This window comes from Aquila chrysaetos, chromosome 6 (assembly GCF_900496995.4).
Source record: "Aquila chrysaetos chrysaetos chromosome 6, bAquChr1.4, whole genome shotgun sequence".
Taxonomy (NCBI): domain Eukaryota; kingdom Metazoa; phylum Chordata; class Aves; order Accipitriformes; family Accipitridae; genus Aquila; species Aquila chrysaetos.
The window spans coordinates 12386561-12404370 of NC_044009.1; the positions used below are offsets into that span (position 1 = coordinate 12386561).

The 17810-nt window shown below is 42.5% G+C and overlaps 1 protein-coding gene across 18 annotated transcripts in view; it reads left to right on the plus strand.

Moving 5' to 3' along the window:
• The window catches only part of AGAP1 (ArfGAP with GTPase domain, ankyrin repeat and PH domain 1), a 397188-nt gene that overhangs the window by 356319 nt on the left and 23059 nt on the right, over nucleotides 1-17810 (plus strand). The gene's annotated exons all lie outside the window — the stretch shown is intronic.

Genomic DNA, 17810 nt, shown 5'->3' on the forward strand with positions numbered 1-17810 from the left:
CAGGCCCTTCAGCTTGGGAGGAGTTGGCACTGATCACTGAATCATTGCAGTGGCATCCCATGCATTTCTGTTGAGTAGAGGGAAGGGTGGAGAGACCCAGGGAGACCAACGTTTTGCAGGAGGGATTGCCAAATGGCTACTCTAGGTCACGGCATAATTACACAGTCTTACTCAGGAAAAAAGTCACCAATATTTCTAAAAACAGAGCTACACCAGTCTGCAAGTACAGCTTGCATTTTTTATTTCGTACACTCAAAAATAACATTATCAAATTTAAACCACATTAAACATACCATACTGCTGTCCTTTCCTAGTCCACTCAAATTCACTTAAAACTCTTTCTCTGAGAAAGTCATGGGGAAAGATAAACCTGCAAATGTATTTTGAAGGTCAGAAAGGCTCTCAGACTTGAACTCAAAGTCTGAGAGTTTTGTAGCAGAAGGCATTGCTCCTGTTACTTCCATCTGGGGTATATTGCCCAGGTACGTCCTCTAATATTAACGTGTGCCAGGTCTCATCAAGTCTGAGAGGCAGCTTATAAAATAAGCAGATCTCCAGGTCTTTCGGTGCCACTGGATCAAAAGTAACACCTTGGATGGGGAAGGCAGCGCAGGTGATGGGAGCACAGGTGCAATGGGATCCCCCCAAGGAAGCCGTGTAGAGTAAAGCAGTAGCATGAGGCAAAGTTCAGACTGAGGGTGTTGGCATGATTGCGGGGGAGGAAAGAGGAATAAACACGAATTCCTGGTGAGCACGAGAAGTTGGCAAAGAGGCAGAAAACCTAAGCACAGGCGAATATGTGAATGTGAAAGGGAAAGGGGACCAGCTGGCCTCTGAGCGGTGGTGTCCGTGGGTCCCTGATTAGGTCAGCTTTGGAAGGCTGGTAATTGGTTCCAGCAATTACCAGCAGCCCTGAGAACCGCCGCTCAAACTTCGGGAGCCCTGTGACAAATTAAAGCTGACTGCTGGTGAAGGAGTATCGACTTCCCATTTCTAAACAGGGGGATCATTAGTCAAGAAAAGCATCTTTTAATTACTCGCAGGAAGAAAAAAAAAAGGGGGGGGGGAGATCTTTCAGTATGGATCCTGCAACAACTGCCGTTTTTTTTCCAAGTGTATTCAATATTAAATTTATTGTCTTGGAAGGGAGGGGGCGAGCAGGGAGAGTTTGCCTGCGGTCCCTCCTTCGGTAATGCAGGTTTAATTTCGAATGAGAAGTCAAATTAGAGTAAATCAATGTTGCAACAATTAACTTGGTCTGGGGATGAGATCAGGATTTTCCCCTCTAATTGCTATTGATACTATTTAAGCACACTCTTAAAACATTGATTTGGAGTGGTCCAACACTGGAGTAGCCCAGTGGGGCAGGGGCAGAACTGCTCCATGGAGGAATGTCAGAGATGTGGTGAAGCCAGCTTGGGGAGTCTGCGCTGTGTTTCGCCTGGGCCTTTTGCACTGGTATGTAGATCTCCTACCAGATATTTAGCTTTCTTCTGGACACACCTCACATGTTTTGCTTCTCCACATACTATTCTTGCCCGTGTGGCTTCTGGTTTGCAGACTTGCTTGCCACCATCAACTTCCTAAGATGTTGTTGGCCTTTTCCAAATGAGATGAGCTGCCCCCATCCCTCTGCCTGCTCCAGGAGGTGCTTATCTGCTCCCTGTCCCTCACCCTCTTTCTCTGAGCTCCCAAGGTCTCCATCTCTGTCTTGCTGGGAGTACTGGGGTGTGCCAGCAACAACGCCACCTCCACCAGCTGGAGGCTGCTGGCCAAGAGGAGGGAGAGCAGCGTGATATCCCGGCACCATCCCAGCCATGGGTTTTGTTCTTCTGCTCAAGCGATGCTGAATATTTGCATTAGCTATGTGCAAACCTTAAAGTTAAAGGGCTCCACCATTTCGGTGTCTTTTTGAGAATATTCATAAATAGGAAGAATCTCCAACTCCATTAACAATGTATTTTTAAAGCAAGGGATGGGTGGTTAGTAGAAGCTCAGGTGTAGTTTTAAGCTCTGCTGAGGCAGCCCCAAGCAGCAGTTCTTTAAATGGAGCTTGGACGTTGGAGCATCTGCTGCGTTTTTGCTCAGGTAGTCTGTTTGCATAGCAGTCACCCTGTTTATTCTGGTTACCAAAGGTTATAAGAAAATAGAGAGGTTCTTAAAGCTGTCTGAGAAGTCCGGACTTAGGAGCCGGCAGTGTTGGGAATTGACTTTCACCTTACAACGTAAGATCCAGTTTGATCGCTCGCTCACTAATGAACTGAATTTAATGGTGTCAGAAAAAAACATTATGCAGCTCAACTATATTTAGCAGACTTTTACAATCCTAAGCAGAAGCCTGGCTTGCCGATTTGAGGCTTCTGTCCGCTATGCTGAGCGTGCACTGGTTTCTGGGGGATAACTGGGGAGCGATTTCTATGAAAAATATTAAACCATGCCTTCTTTTTTGGTAAAAATAATTATTCCTTCATTATAGATGGTATAGATAAAGGGCAAGCCCAGGGAAACTGAGTAGTTAAGATCCCGGTATTGTGTCCTGAATCTTGTAAGGATGCTCCGTTTCATCTCTCTCTCATTTCTTGTTCCTTTTGGCCATCAGATTGCTGTTATAGTCCTGTTGGTCTCCGATTCCTGGCATAAGGCCGCAGCGTTACAAATGGGGCCTGGGGGAACGTCAGTACCTCTCTATCCGCAGTTGTCAGGTCTGGTTTCTTAGCGGTTCTTGGCCTGATGAGGTCAGTGTTTTGTGCCTTTTGAATGCTCCTCCATGCTTGACACCTTTCCCATTTCAGGGGTGGGGGAAGGGTGTTTTTAAAAATAAATAAAAAAATGAAGAAAAAAAAAAAAAAAAAGGTTTTTATTGTGAAGGGCTGACCAGAACCCATCTGCAGTTGGGTGGCATCTGCTCCCCACATGTCACTTCCCTCATTAACAAGCAATTGAATTAATTAAATGCTACTCAGAACACGCATAACAAGCTACCGGCAGTGTCCAAATTAGCACTGATAATCAAGGATGATTTCCTTTATTATCCTGCTAAGTGGTGTGCAGGCTCTGATCTCCCTGTCTGCCCTCATCTATTTACATACCCCCAGCTTCTGCCTTTAGAAGCTGAGGTTATCTTACCTAGTTAATTTGCCACGATCACCAAGCATGGCGGATTGATATTCCTGCCTCTGCTGAAGCAACCCCCCCCCTTCTCCCCCTTTCCTTCCTCCCCAAGCCTGGTCCTTTGTATCTCAAGCTCACTGATAAATTAAAAGCCACCCCTGTGGTCTCTCAAGTGAGTAATAGAGGCAGAAATTTCATTTTGCAACTGGCTGATTTAATGATCCAAAGGGTAATTAATGGCCTGATTATCTTAATGTTAAATATGTCCGGCAGCAATTACTGTGACCTCCCGCTTGTCAAGGTCCAGGCTATGCTCTTCTTTCAATTAAGTTCTCTGGGGCTTAATGGTATGAATAAACTCCTCTGATTCTATCATTCCGGACTCTGAGATTTAAGCGAGCTAGGGGCTCGTTTGGAGTTTTAATCAGCCCGTCTTCTACTTGAGCGATCAGAGTTAACAATTATAACAAGGACAGTTTAACTTTCTTTCTCTCCCCCCCCCCCCCTCCTTTCTACTTTTTTATATTTTTATTTTATTTTTTTTTAAGCGCTCAGAGGGAATTTTGTTGGCTGCAGCAGCAGCTTTGCTAGGCTAGTCTCTCCCTATATAAATTATCATGTGAATGCCGCTGTTTTTCCATTTGACAGTCTTAATTAATTGGCAGGAGCGCCCGAAAATGACAGTGCCACTAATTGCAACTCCAAGTCCATTTCTGTCATTGCGGCACGCTTGTCAGCGGGCATGCCCCGCTCCTCGCCACGGCCGGAGTTTGTTGACGTTTTCCATTTCGGTTTTCACATCTCGTCGGGGAATGTGATGGGATGTGATAGCCCAAGATGTGCCTTTGGGTTTTCCAGGCATGCAGTTTGTGTGCAAGAATGACATTTACTGCCAATAAAGTTTAGGCAGCTGGGCTTCTGCCGACCCAACAGCTGCTAGGGGACTTAAGATTTGACTTAAGATATTTTAGCAAGTCCTATGAACAGGGGAGTCTTTGGGAAGGGTTTAATAAAAAGGGGGGAAAAAAAAAAAACCAACACCAACAAACCCTGAGAGTCATAACTCACTCCTGGTCTTTCTGGTGGCTGAACTACACTGAACAGCACATCTCCCACTGAGCTAGAGTTATATTAGCTCTGTTTTGGACAGCAGATATTTCATAAAGATAATGAGGAAAATGTATAAATTATTAGTTACAGGAGTATTGCGTTTTCAAACGCACACATAAGTAGAAAGACTGATTCATTGCTGCCAGTAAACTAAAACCTTTCCCTGTATGACTGTAGAAATGAACTGATTCTGACATGCTAGATTGCATGTTTTCAGATTAGAGTAATTGTAATTGTTTTAAAAATAAATTAAAAAAAAAAAATGTCACTTACCAGTAGCTTCCAGGAAATGCGTCTAATAAGAAAAACCAAGGCAAATAAAATGTCAGCTTGGGTGGCGGCTGGTCAGATTTCACCATTTGGAGGCCCCAGAAGCTCAAATGCAATACACCAAAGATGAAGGTTAGCAGTACAATGTATTTTATTGTCCTTGTAGCCGCTTGGCAGACTTTGTCATTCAGGAGCTGATCTGGTAAAACACTGGTGCCTACATAGCGGCGTGGGAGATGCCTGGATGATTAAAAATAAAAACAACACAACAAAAAAAAAAAAAAAAAAAAAAAAAAAACCAACCAAAAAAAAAAACCTCGACCCCGGTTGTCCAAGTTAATGAGCGCTATAGATAAAATGCTCCCTGGTTCAGCTGCATGTTTCTTATGTGCAAATCTGTCTTTGATAAAAACTCAAACACTTTGTAAACAGAAGCCTAGTTTGCAATTATTATTATAATCGTTATTCTCCTTACTGCCTGTGAAAGAGAAACCTGCAAAGGAAGTATTTCTGTCTCCTTCTGCAGTGCATTAGAGCGTTTGTTAAAAAGCAGAGGTGTAAAAGCCACAGTACTATTCTTTTCTTTAATCTAAATAGCATAAGTACCACTTCTAAATATTCAGAGAATTTAATAAATTTTATGTGTATGTGGACCTGGCACACTGCTCTCTGCATTCATACCTCACATGGAATACATACATGCTCTGTGGACGCTGTGATGTAGTATGTTAGGGACCCATATGGCCCATGGTCAGCAGAGATTTCCACTTAGGCTGGGTTTATAGTCTGTCCTTTTCATCTTGCTTACCAACTACCTTCTAGAAAGTTTGCCTAAGTATTGCTGATATAGTCTGAAGTTTTTGGAGAGAAGAGCCAAAGAAACTGTCGTTGTTTTTGTCTTTTTCTCATTTTCCCTGACATCTCTTACATGTTAGATTATCCATACATCCATTTGTTGTTCGTCCTTTGAAAAATGTTTTGGAAGAGGAGAGAGGAGAGCAGTATGTTTCAGCCTTGTTTCGATATCTGCTAGCAAAGATACCTACTAGCTAAGACACTAAGATCCTTCCTCAAACCCAGATTTTATGGGTGTGGTGACAATATCAAAGTGAAGATCAGAGTGGTGGGCCAGAGGCAATGGTCAACCTTTGAATACTGAACTAAAGATAAAAAGGAGGGAAGGGCCTTCAAGGGGTCTTGAGAGAGTAGCTTTGGTTTCATACAGTAGAGGAAGAGGAAGGCAACAGTCCATGTTTTAGCAGCTTTTTGCCATTTTCTTACAAGTCTTGTGGCATTTGGTGGGTTTCTTCTGTAACGTGTCATTCCCCAGGAACTGTGGAAAACACTCACCCCTTGTTTTTAAAGATAGTTTTCAGTGTTGATGAAAAAATTAGAAACCCACTCTGAATACACCCAGAAGACTTGAAGAAAGACATCCTTGACTGTATTAAGCTTACAAGTCAGAGCTGCTTGAGGACATCTTGCCTCTTGAGGTTTCTGCAGTAGGACAGGTGATAGAGGCTGAAATGTTTTACCTTGGAGGTACAGTCAACCCAAGGTACCTTTATTCTGCTGAGATTCTCAACAATTTTCGGTTCTATTTTTGTGTGTATTTGGCTGCCACACTGAAAAGCACCAAGTTAAGCTGAAATTCCCTAAAAAAGAAGTTGATGAGCTGTTACGCTTTGGGAAATCTAGGATTCAAGTTCAGGACTCAAGCAAGGAGGATTTGTTTCTATTGTATAAACAGTGACAAGTGAGACAGTGGGGAGATATATTGGGAAAACAGTATTCATAAGTCAATAATCAGCTGTCAGAAAAAGTGGGGTTCTGTTTGCTAGAATAAGAACCAGTCTGTTGGTTGAGTGCTTGTTCTAAAGGTCTCAAAACAGTGTAGGATCTTGTCTTCAGACTTAATTTTCTGGTTAGATATGGACTGATGATTTCTTGTTTTGTATTATTTCTCTCCCAAACACCTAGCAGGCTAGAGAGCATCTCAGATTTGACGACCAAGTGCCTTCACTGTGACTTCACATCTGCTTGGCCATAAGCTACTTGAAGAGGTCAACACAAAACTTACCAATAGAGAGATAACCATCACTGTGTTTATTAGAAACTACTTGGGCCAATGTTTAACTGTGGTACTGCAACAGAGGAATGGAAGAGCTAATTAGAACAAAGAGATTAATTTCAAATGAGAAAAAATTGGATGTTGTATTTATAAATTGAGGGGAAATATAGCTTACATCAAGCTAATGGCCAAAGGTCGGTACCACTTACAGTGAGTCAGATGCCAGCCGCTGTGGGTTAGTCTTTCCCCAGAAAATTCCTTGATACCTTTATAAGCATTTAGAAAGAAAGCAGAAATGAGACTCAATCGGATGCCACAGCAAATTCAGCCATAACAAAAGATGGACAATGATACCTATATGACAGTGACATTTCCCATCCCTTGGTGACTATAGACTCCTATCCATCTAACTGCAGCCCAAAATCATTACAGACTTGCAAAGGGACAGGTTGATAAGCAAATGCTGTATTTCAGTCCAGAAGCCAGACCAGGATGATGGTTAGATCTTCTGCAGAAGTGCAAAGAAGACCAGGTAAGTTAGTTTTCTCTAGGGTCTTGAAGAGATCTGGAAGGCTTTTACCGAGGAAGAAGCATCAGGCTTAGGTAGTGTGCTGCCCTTCCACCCATTGGTCCCTTCCACCCTGCAGCCTATGTGAGCACTATATCAATGTAAAGGAAGCAGTGGGAATTCATGGCCAGGGGCGAGGGGGCAGATGGAGGCAGATCGGCCCTTCCAGCAGCAGCCCGCAGCTGGAGCACATCAGGCGTAAGGTGAAACAGCACCCTGCTATTGCTCATTTGGATCAAAATAAGGATTGGTGGTGAATAGTTTTGAATTAGGTAACATGTAGATGCTACAGTATATTTTTCTCCCTGATATTTAAAAAAAAAAAAAAAAAATTAAAAATTGCTGCCTTGCCAAGCTTGGAATTGGCTGCATGGACTGGAGATTGAAACCGAGCTATTTGTGAGGGGTTATTTATGGTCCTTATTTTAGCTGTCTAAGATGAAATACCTGAATTAGGAGTACAATGTAGTGTAGCTTTACAGTCTGAACTCTGGGATGGGGCAAGCATGTGTAGATGAGTATTAAACCCAAAACACCACGACCAGAAACTTGATTAAGCTCACGTGCTCCTTATTTTCAGGAGTTAGCATCTATCAAATCGGATGGGTTTTTGCTGGAAGGACAACAGATATTTCTGTGACTCCAGGAGCAACACCTTGTTCAAAAACACAGAAATGAGTGAACTTCGCAACAGAACATTTGCGGGGGAGTATATTTACATTAGCTAGGCTTACTTGAACCCATTTTTTAACATTTACACTGAAATTAAGTTCCATGCTGCTCAATGTATATGTGAATGCACATATCTGCTACTCCCAACACCTGAGGAATAAATATGGAGAGTTTCATCTTAAATATGGCAAGCTAAAAGCAACTGAAAAATGAAATTTACTATATGAAAAATTGGGCAGCCTTTGCCAGATCACCAAAGCGATCTTTGCCCTCGCTGTCTTTAATAGTAGCTATTTTATCAGTTATTTCCAAAAGGAAAAGCATTTAACACTTGTGTCACTATCAAAATTCAGACATTTGCGAGGCTGAAACTTGTAATAATAAAAAGGCCAAAAAAAAAGCAGCTGAGGGAAAAAAAAAATGCTAGATGCCAAGTATCAGCTATTATGAGGTCCAGATCCAAAGGCTCAGATCTCGGGTCAGATCCAAAGGCTCATCTATGAGATATGTTCAACTTTTGAAAGGACTGTAAGTCGAGCGCTTGCTGCTGCTGAGAAACACAACAGAGCTGCTTAGCTGGCAAAGGAAATATCCAGCATATTAGAAAATACGTATTTTGTTAGAAGGAAATCTTATGTAAAACATTTTATTTGAAGCTTTTCTGTGTACTTGGTTTTTAACCTGTTCTTTTCGTTTTTCCTGCCCTACGGTCATGGCTGTCTTTCTGTACACAGGTCTCACCAAACATGAAGCGGTTTAACTAAACATATAATTCAAATTGCTCGTTATATACATGGCATAACAGCAGTGACTCTAAAGCCAGTTTATTCCTGGTTTGTGCTGCTGAAGCTTAGTATTATTTAAACTATTTTTAATATTTCTACATACGTTTTCTGCTGTAAAGAGATATATAAACCCATTGTGGTTAAATATGAGGACAGGCTGTCACTGGTTAGGCTGAGAGGGTGGGAAGGTGGTCCTCATGTTACGTTTTTCCTGGGCTTAACTCAGGCAGGATGTTACGGGAAGGTTGTGTTGCATGGGCAACAAGCTTTCGGTAGCGATCACCAGTGATGGTGGTAGTTGTGTTCCTTCATCCTCCCACATTGTTTTTGACCATTTCAGCCTTCAGAGGTTGTTTGGATGGCAGATCACTTTGTCTGAGCTTGTGGTACAGCAGAGAAAAGAGCATGCCTAAAGCCAACGGTGGCGATGCTTAACAGTACTTTAAAAAAAGGCAGTGCCTTGCCGTGCTACTGGTGGCTTTGCTGGCCGGTGACACTAGGCACAGAAACAGCAGCATGCCTTTGCTTTGGTCGTGGCTACAGAACCTGCAGGGCTCCATAACAGTAACTGTGACCAACTTTCTCTCTTTTGTGATTTTTTTCCTTTTTTTTCCTTTGTTTAAGACTGAGCTTTGTTTCTGGCTCTGCAGGAAGCTGGTAGCCTATGGCAAGGGACTGGGGAGATAAGACTTCAGTAAGATAACTAAATGAAAAGGGCAGCAGTGAAAAGATGGTGCTGGCTTTGACTGGACTGAAACTTGATATACACATCAGCCCAAATGCAGTTTCCCCACGGCTCTCAAATATTATCCGTTTGTCAGAGGCAATGCGCTTACTGCTGGATTTTTAGATGTGCGGGTGCTGGTGGGAGAGCCAGCAGCGAACCCCTGAAAGAGAAGAGTGACCGGAAGAAATAAGACCACCATCACTTTAGCTTTAAAGTAATTAAATAGCAGGCTAAAATGTGTTGAGGTGAACACAGGTGACGATTCGGAGCCTTTAGAGGGTAGGAATTAGAGTGAGATGAAATGCCTTACTGTGCCTATTAACTAGATTGTGCAGACAGTGCAAAGTCCTGTCGCTGAAGCATTTTTTGTGCGAGTCTGCAGAGACGTACGGTAGTGAGAAGAAGCCATCTCCTAATAATTGGTAAGCCTCAAAAGGTACAGATGGGATAAGCTTCAAAAAGTCTTCATGCTGAACAGATGATTATGTCATGGCCTAGAAATCTCCCAGCTAACTTTTCTTTTTCCCCACAAGATTTAAATTTTCCTGGTTTCATCCAGGTCAGAATTTCTAAGTGATGTTTTTGTTGTATTTTCATCTCTTTACAGCACCAGCCAGACTGGGAAAATCGAGGTGCATGCACAATTAAATCATGACCTCAATTAACACTTTTAAGACTCCTCCGCAAGTGGAAAGAATAGGATTGTGTCTTTGTGTACTAAAACTGAAGGATATCTTCAGCCTCCAGCTTGAGATAATATCCAGAAGTTGACTTTGTTCCTTTCTCAAGAAGCAAAAACTTGCAGCTCTAATCCTTTGCTGATTACATGCGTGTGCTCCTGAGTCTTTCCAGACCAGATCTGTTTTGGCCACTTGTGCAACTCCTGCAGCTCAGATCAGTCATAAGTAGATACCTGAGACTGCTTGGATTGGCCTGTTGCATTAAGGCAAAAAAGAGGGGCGGGGGGGGGAAGCAGCTACAGAAATGAAAGTTAGTTGTTCGGACCTCCAGTCAAGGAGAAATAGAAGCTTTAATGGATTTAAAATATTATTGCAGTTGCAATTTTGAGAAGTAGTCACAACTGCAGTTTTAGTTGGTATAGGTGCAGCCAGCTGTGGTTTCAGCTGGCTGCTGTGGACACCGTCACCAGTGGGAGAGTATTGGTGTAGGTCAGTGCTTGCTTTGTCTGGCATCCCTTGGGAGAAGACAAGGATTTACTGGTGGGCTCATGCTGCATGCACCATGCACACTGCAAGTGATGCACATACATGCACATGACCTGCGGTATCTGGGAAACGTCCAGCCCTCTGCCTGTGCATGGGGTGACCATGTGCAGCATGGGTTCATTGCACACAGCCTTTTCTTGCTGTTCAAATCATCAGGCATTTGTGAGCCTAGAAGGGGTGAGCACTGCTGCCTTAGATCAGTCTGGCTGGCAGTCTCCCCTGCAATCTGTAAAAGAGGACAGGTTTCCCGACTGTGGAGAGACATAGACCATGATCTGCAACGTGCTAATGGGCTGTGGTGGTCAGAAGAGTTGCCCATGTTCTAGCTGAGGATCGGGCCCCTTTCAGATGCACAGTGAAGTCATTCATCTTATCAGGTCACTTCTGGAAATAACAGCCATTCCCTCCTATGGTGTAATGTAAGTGTTATGTTGGATTATAATTTGGTTGGATCTTTTCTTGTTTGCTTTCTTATTTAAATAGAAATCCACTGGCACTAGCATTTTGCAGGCAGGAGACAAGTTTTTCTTCATGGAGCCTGGCTGTAAAATACTGCTGAGTTTACATGTTAAACAACAATGTTAAAAAAAAAAAAGGAGAAAAAAAAGAACATCCTTGAAATGGGAGTGGGGTAGGAGCTGTGCAGAGACAACTTGCTTTATACTTTTAAGAGTTCGCCAACCTCATTGCTTGGCTTATTGCTCTAGGGCAAGTTAATTAAAGCCAACAGAGAATTTAAAATTGGGGAAGGGGAACATTTTTTAATTATGTTGTGGAATCTCTTTCTAATTCATGTCCTTTCAAAACCCAGTCTTTGTGAAGCCCCTTGCCTGTGGCAGATCAGCCCCGAGGCTGGTATGGCAGAGTGTAGCTGGCACACAGGTTTGCTGGTGCCTTCATGAAACATGTTTGGAGGCTAGATAAACTCAGCTGAAGGTCATTTGCAAAATATCCATTTTGTATGACTGATGGCAGTTCTGTTACAAAGAAGTCACCAACATTTTGAATTTTTTTTAAGGATGTAGTGTGGTTTACAAGGGGTCTTGGGGTGTTCAGAGGGGAGGTGTGGAGGAGCAGATGAGACTTAGGGATGTGTAGAATGTGCATCGGGAATGCTCGAAATTAAATGAGAGAAGAGAGTGTCCAAAAAGTGATTCTTCTGATAAAGTTTTGGGACTTGTGAAATTAATGTATGTCCAAATCTGATGTTTTAGCTGGTGTTTGTTGTTCCGTTTGCATTTTTGTGGAGCCAGACAGCTCATTGGATACCAATGTGTCTGTTAAAATGTAGAATAAGAGAGAGAGGAGAACATGAGATGTCATGGTGTAGATTTTACTGTAAGCTTCAGAAAGGATGTTTCAGTAGTGCAAGGAAAATACTCTTTGAAAAATGACCAACCTCAAATGTGATACAGTATTAAGAGGCAAGTGCACGTGACATCCTGGAGGAGAGAGGTTTGGGTTGTTTTTTTAACAATCATGATGTGGTGGACCATCTCACTGCCATAGTGGGACATAGAGGAATTAACCCAGTATAGGGAAAGCTTTTAGGATAAAACAAAAAATAGTATTGACAGCCCAAGAGTAATAAAGTAATAAAAAAAAAAAAGAAGTTGGTTTTATTATTCCTCAGATTAGAGACAAATGACTTGGGCTAACAGACAGAGCTTCTTGCATTACACACCTTTTGGTAATACACCAGAGCTGCAGCTCACCGAGCAAGAACAGGACTATGTGTTTCCAAGGAGGGGAATGGGATGCAGTGCCTGGCCTCTCTGCAGGGAAACTGGTTGAGTCTCCAGTTAATCATGAGAATAATTTGTCAAGCAGTATTTAATGGACAGCTTATGAGTGTGCATGTGGGCAGGGTAGCTTGTAAATTTAAATGTGCCTGTTTTCTTTGACAGCAATCAATGACTGTGCTGTTTATTAATGTACTTTGAGAGGTCTTCTCAGACTTTTTATGATCAGTTTGGGCTTTCTCAGATCAGTCAAAAAAAAAACTAACACAGCAGAGCAGGACTTCTGTGCTTACAATCAATATCGTGCTTTTGTTTTCATGCAAATAGAGGAATTGTAATATGCTGTTGCGTCGGCCCATGTGCACCACTCAGGGCAAGGCAGCAGACTTGGTGAGGAGGGTTGGATTGCAAAGTAAGTGCCAATATCTACACAACTGTTTTGGTCTGGAGCAGGAGAAGGCACTAGTTTGTTTCATGGGATGGTCTTGGTCCACACAAACTGGATTCCCTTCGGAGAAACCCAACTGGAAGCTCCACGTGCACCCAATGTGCTCCAGACTGTACCTTGAATGTAAGGGGCCAACCCATGGTGCTTCGAACCTCTTGTAGAGTTAGGAATGTTTGATTCAAAGGATGAGACTCGATCAGTTAAAGGTAATGTCCCTGGATTGTTAATATATAGGGTCCTTGGCACCAGCTGCTCCAACCTACACATCTGTTCCTATTGCACCTCTTTATTTGCCAGTGTAGGCAGAGCCTGAGTTTTCCCCAGAAAGCAGTAGGTTGAATTATGCCACCTGGCCCAAACCCAGCAATCAACTCTCATTTGAATTGCCGACTTCCAGGTTTCCTCAGGGTTTGCAGTATAATTTGGGGGCCTTTTGCTAATGTCCATTTCTTGTTGGCCTCAGAGTATTTGATTCTGGGTTGTTAATGGAATCTTGATAAGTACAGTTTCATCTGAGGTGTGTATATTTACCAAACATATATTTATCAGAGCAAAACAATATATAAAATACGAAATATTATGTTATATATGTATATAGTGCCCTTTCACTATTAGTTCAACATTCAGAAAAACTAGTTTCAGTGCTTTAAAAAAAAAAAAAAGTAATATTTTCTGGAATATGCAGTTTTTATCTAAAACTGCATTAGGTAGTAGTTTGCAAAGCATGTAAATAAAACTTGGCTCATTTGGGGGGTTGGGGGGAGTGTGCATCTTGGGCCTCAGTTAAAAATCTGAGCTTCCTTTAAGCCAGAACTACATCAGCAGTGAAAGTGAGATAAGACTCACAGTAATTCAGCTTGATACAGGGATCAAGGTGGGTGTATGTCATGACCATAACTTGCCAAAATAGAAAGGGAATTTTGAAGAAGAGCTAGAAGACAGATTTCAAGTCTTCGGTGAGTATCTTCAGGAGGAGATGCTTAAGGGGGTCACTGAAATTATAATAAATGTGGAGGGATGGAGTGGTTCGCAGCCATTTGGAGGTGATAGCTCCTTGGAAAAACGGGTTCTTGTAGTTCAAAAAAGTGCTCCTAGGAGTAGGGGATGAAATTGAGAGGAAGTGTTTGGACTGGTTACCTTAAGCTGTGCAGTCATCTCCCAGGGAAGGCAATGAATCCCACTGCTAGTAAACACATGATGGGGAGCAAGGCAAGGGACTGAATGATCTAGGTGGCCTTTACTTTCTAGATTTGCTGAATCTCTGGTAAGGAATCTCACAGCATTCAGCAGCTATAGCAGATTTTTAAAATATTTCTTCCTATTTCATGTTGAGGCCTCCATCACTCCAGAAGAGTACAGAAATCAGCTGAAATCAAGATCTAATTCCAGTGCTCTTTCCTCCTGTGTCCCCCGCTCCCCTCTTGCATCCGCTGGATGTCCATTTCTTTAAGTTTTCCCTTCAGAACAAACCTATCATTTTTCACCACAGGATATTTACAGCTTCAATCAGTGCCAAATTCAATTGGCTTCTGATCTCATTGCTGGAAGTTATAGATGCAGATATTATTTGCACTGCGGTTAATTATGGAGCAATCAAACTTTGGCTTTTCCACTGTAATTTCCTCTGCCAGCTAATTTAATTAATCACCCCCAGCTCAGCTCTTCCAGCTGCGACCGGCAGGGTCATTAATTAGACATGTGGTGGTAGCTCATAGACCAGTTCCTGTTAAGGGGCTGCTGCCCACTTGATCTCTAAGGGAGCAATAGCTTTTTTCGAAGCATCCAGGCAGGATTCGAGGTAGCTGCCGGGTTATTGTATTCCTCAGAAGGGGAAGCGATTCCCAAAAGATGGACTGCAAGCAAACAGAGGGATTGCTGGGACTGCTGGCAGTCAGCAAACAGGGCATGGTTTGGTGAGGCAGGACTAGGATCAGTTCCCTAGCGAGATGTGCTTTAGGGTCTGACCTGGCAGTTCTCAGTGGTCCATCCTTTCTGGTCTGATCCAGGAGCTAAAAAAAAAATGCTCAGAAACTTGATAGACCTCCTTCTGACTGTTTGTGGGAGCTGCCTGGCTTCTGTCAGAAGGAAAATGCAAAATTTCCTAACGCAGACAAGAAATGAAAATATGCATTTTAATTGCTAGATCACATCAATAATAGGAACTTTTTTTTTCACTATAAAAGCCATACAAAATAACCAGCTAGGTCTGTCACATTGTTTGGATCTCAGAATAATCAGTAATTTTTTTTTTTTGAGGATGGAAGAACCTTTTACAGTAGACAAAATGGGTTGATTACTTACAGCTTAAGAATCTCATCCTGAACATTAACAGCAGAGGGCAAGTGATATGGGACATGTGATGGCCCAGCCTAACAGCCAAGCATTTTGCAGGGAAGACGACAGATCCTTAGTCTTCGCTCTCGCATGGTCTGGTTTGATAGTCAGCAATAACAGACGCTGCCAGTGGGTTCTACTCTGCATCCGCAATATCAAAGCGTCCTCCAAAGCCACCATGTCCTCAGCCTGCAAATACAGTTGTAAGCATCCTTCATTTTACTACCACGATCTTCTTTATCCTCCTTGGAGTGCCAGCAAAGCCCTTGGTGTTCCCATCACACCACGTACTGGTTCTTGGAATAGGTAAGCTAAAAAAGCTGAAAATTGCCAGGATAGTTGTAGCAATTGCCCAGATGTTGGGCAGCTTTTTCAACAACATACGACAGCTAGCTAGTTTTACTGCACTTTGATTTTGAACCTGTTGCAAAGCTGTCATGTCTAATCAGTGCATCTGTCTGCCAGCGGTAGATTGCTGATGGATTAGTTGGTTGGAGTCTCCCCCACTTCTTTTCAGAATAGACAAACTCTGCTCAAGACAACTGTTTTAATCATCTTGGGTCACAAAGCCTCCCTTCAGACTCTTCTGTCCAAAACATCCATCAAGCCCACCCAGTAATAGTAAACTGAAAATAAAAAAATTGGTTCTCTTTACCGCGTAACTATAACTGTGCCTTTTTTAATGGCAAAACAGCACTGTGGACTGAGGCAAGCTCTCTTTTCTGAAGGAGGAGAAGGTGCTTCTGATGCAACCCTCCCTTCAAATGCATCATACTCTTCACTGGTGGTTTTTTTTCTTCCTTGTATCTCTCAGAAGATTCCCTTAGTCTGAACTGTTTTGGGAAGATGCTTTCAATACAAAGTCCTTTCCTTGCTTGCAGTCGCGGAGAGCTCTAGGGATTTTCACAAAGACACAGTTCAGCAACTGTTTCAGAGTGGAGGGGTCACATCTGCTTTTACCATCACAGGAAGACAAGGAAGATTGTTGACATGTTACCACCATCGAAGCCCTGAATGGGAGAGATATGTAATTGATAAGAAAGCAGCCTGTCTCTTCAGAGAAGCTCTACACCTTGCTTTGGAGCAGAAGTTAGTACTTCTACTAGACATCAGTGCGTACAAACTTCAGCAGGTAGCAGCTGGATCACCATGCTAGGAACACTCCTTTTGGAAAACCTTTCTCAGCTTGAAGTCGATAGTCTCATAGCTGGAAATACTGCCACTGGAAGGAGCAGGGCCCATGGAGATCTTACATCTTTATCTTAAAAAGGTACTGCTAAATAATTTACAGCCCAAAAGTAGAACAACTGCCAGCGTTAACTGGAAGATAATCCGCTATGAAGACCTGAATCTGGAATGGTCCTCAGTTCCTCATTGAAGAAAAGCAGCATCTGAAATTCCTAAAATAACTATCAGTGTTCTATAGGCAAGCTGGAAAATTAGTTTGTTTTTGCTCTGCAAAAATTAGAATTGCACTTGGTCTTGATCAGCAGATTGCAATCACCCTGTGCTACTTCACCTACTCGTCTCACTTGGTTTTGTTTTATTTGAGCAATAAATATCTTAAATCTTCCCAGAGCTATTGCATGTCTTCTGTGGAGACTCATCACAGTCCTGCCAGGCATTCATCAATGAACCACTGCATTAAGTATTCCTCTGCTCCTTATCAATCAAAACAGTTTACTTATAACTTTACTTTTTTGCCCTGAAGTAATCAAAATCTGATATTCCACAGATTGCAGAAAATTGTCACTGCTGTATTCTGTGCTAATCCATCACATGAAACAGGCATAATTTGGGCATCAGAAGAGCATTAAATGTTTAAATAAGCAAGAGCCAGTCAATGAGAGAGTCCATTAACCGCTCCAGATGACAGGGCAGAAAAATGTTTGGATCACAGGTATGTTGGGAATCGCAGCGCAGACCTTCCAGAGCAATGGGGCATCTCCATTCTGCAACAGGCACAAGGTTTCCTGTGTTCTTCGTGATACCGCTCAAATATTCAGAAGAAATGCATAAGCCAACAGAATGGCATGAGGTTTTTTAGCTTAAGCTGCAGTATGAAACTCATTCAGCCCTTTGTGGAAGGTAGTCCAGGAGATAGTTAAAGACTTCATCACTTTCTTGTAGCCTTGTTTTCTTCTGTACAAGCTTGTAATAGCTTTCAGGTGTAGCTTGTCTATTAGTGATGAGAGAAGGGAAAAAAATTATTTTTATGCTGTAGACTTGAGCAAAACATATTCATTTACCATCTTCAGTTCTTGGAATAACTGCTCTGATAGTGAATGCAATGGGCAGGCCCCATGTGATGAGACTGGCCAGTGTAGACATGTGTGTAAGATGTTTCACTAGTTCTTGAGAAGTACTGGGGGACTTGAGTCCACCTTAAACTATGAAAGGTGATGAGGAGACTTCTCACTGTCACTTCCTAGCCTGAGGGTGGCTGCTGTTTTTCTCTATAAAATACCGATTCCAGTGGATTCAGGAGAAAATTCTCCACGGAGAGGCCATGGATGTGGGATTTCTTGTGCCTTTATTCTGCAGTAAGGACCCAATCCAAAAGTCTCCTTGGTGGAGGAATCATGGTCTTCTGATGTGTATTATGATCCTCTTGTGATTTGACAAAGCATCGGCAAAGTAAATGTTGAGTCGCACTGGATCAAGGATATGATTTGTGTGTACTCGCAGCCCTCAGTTCTTCTGTCCTCTCCTATTTGAGTCAAGTTGCATTTTAAACTAATTTCCC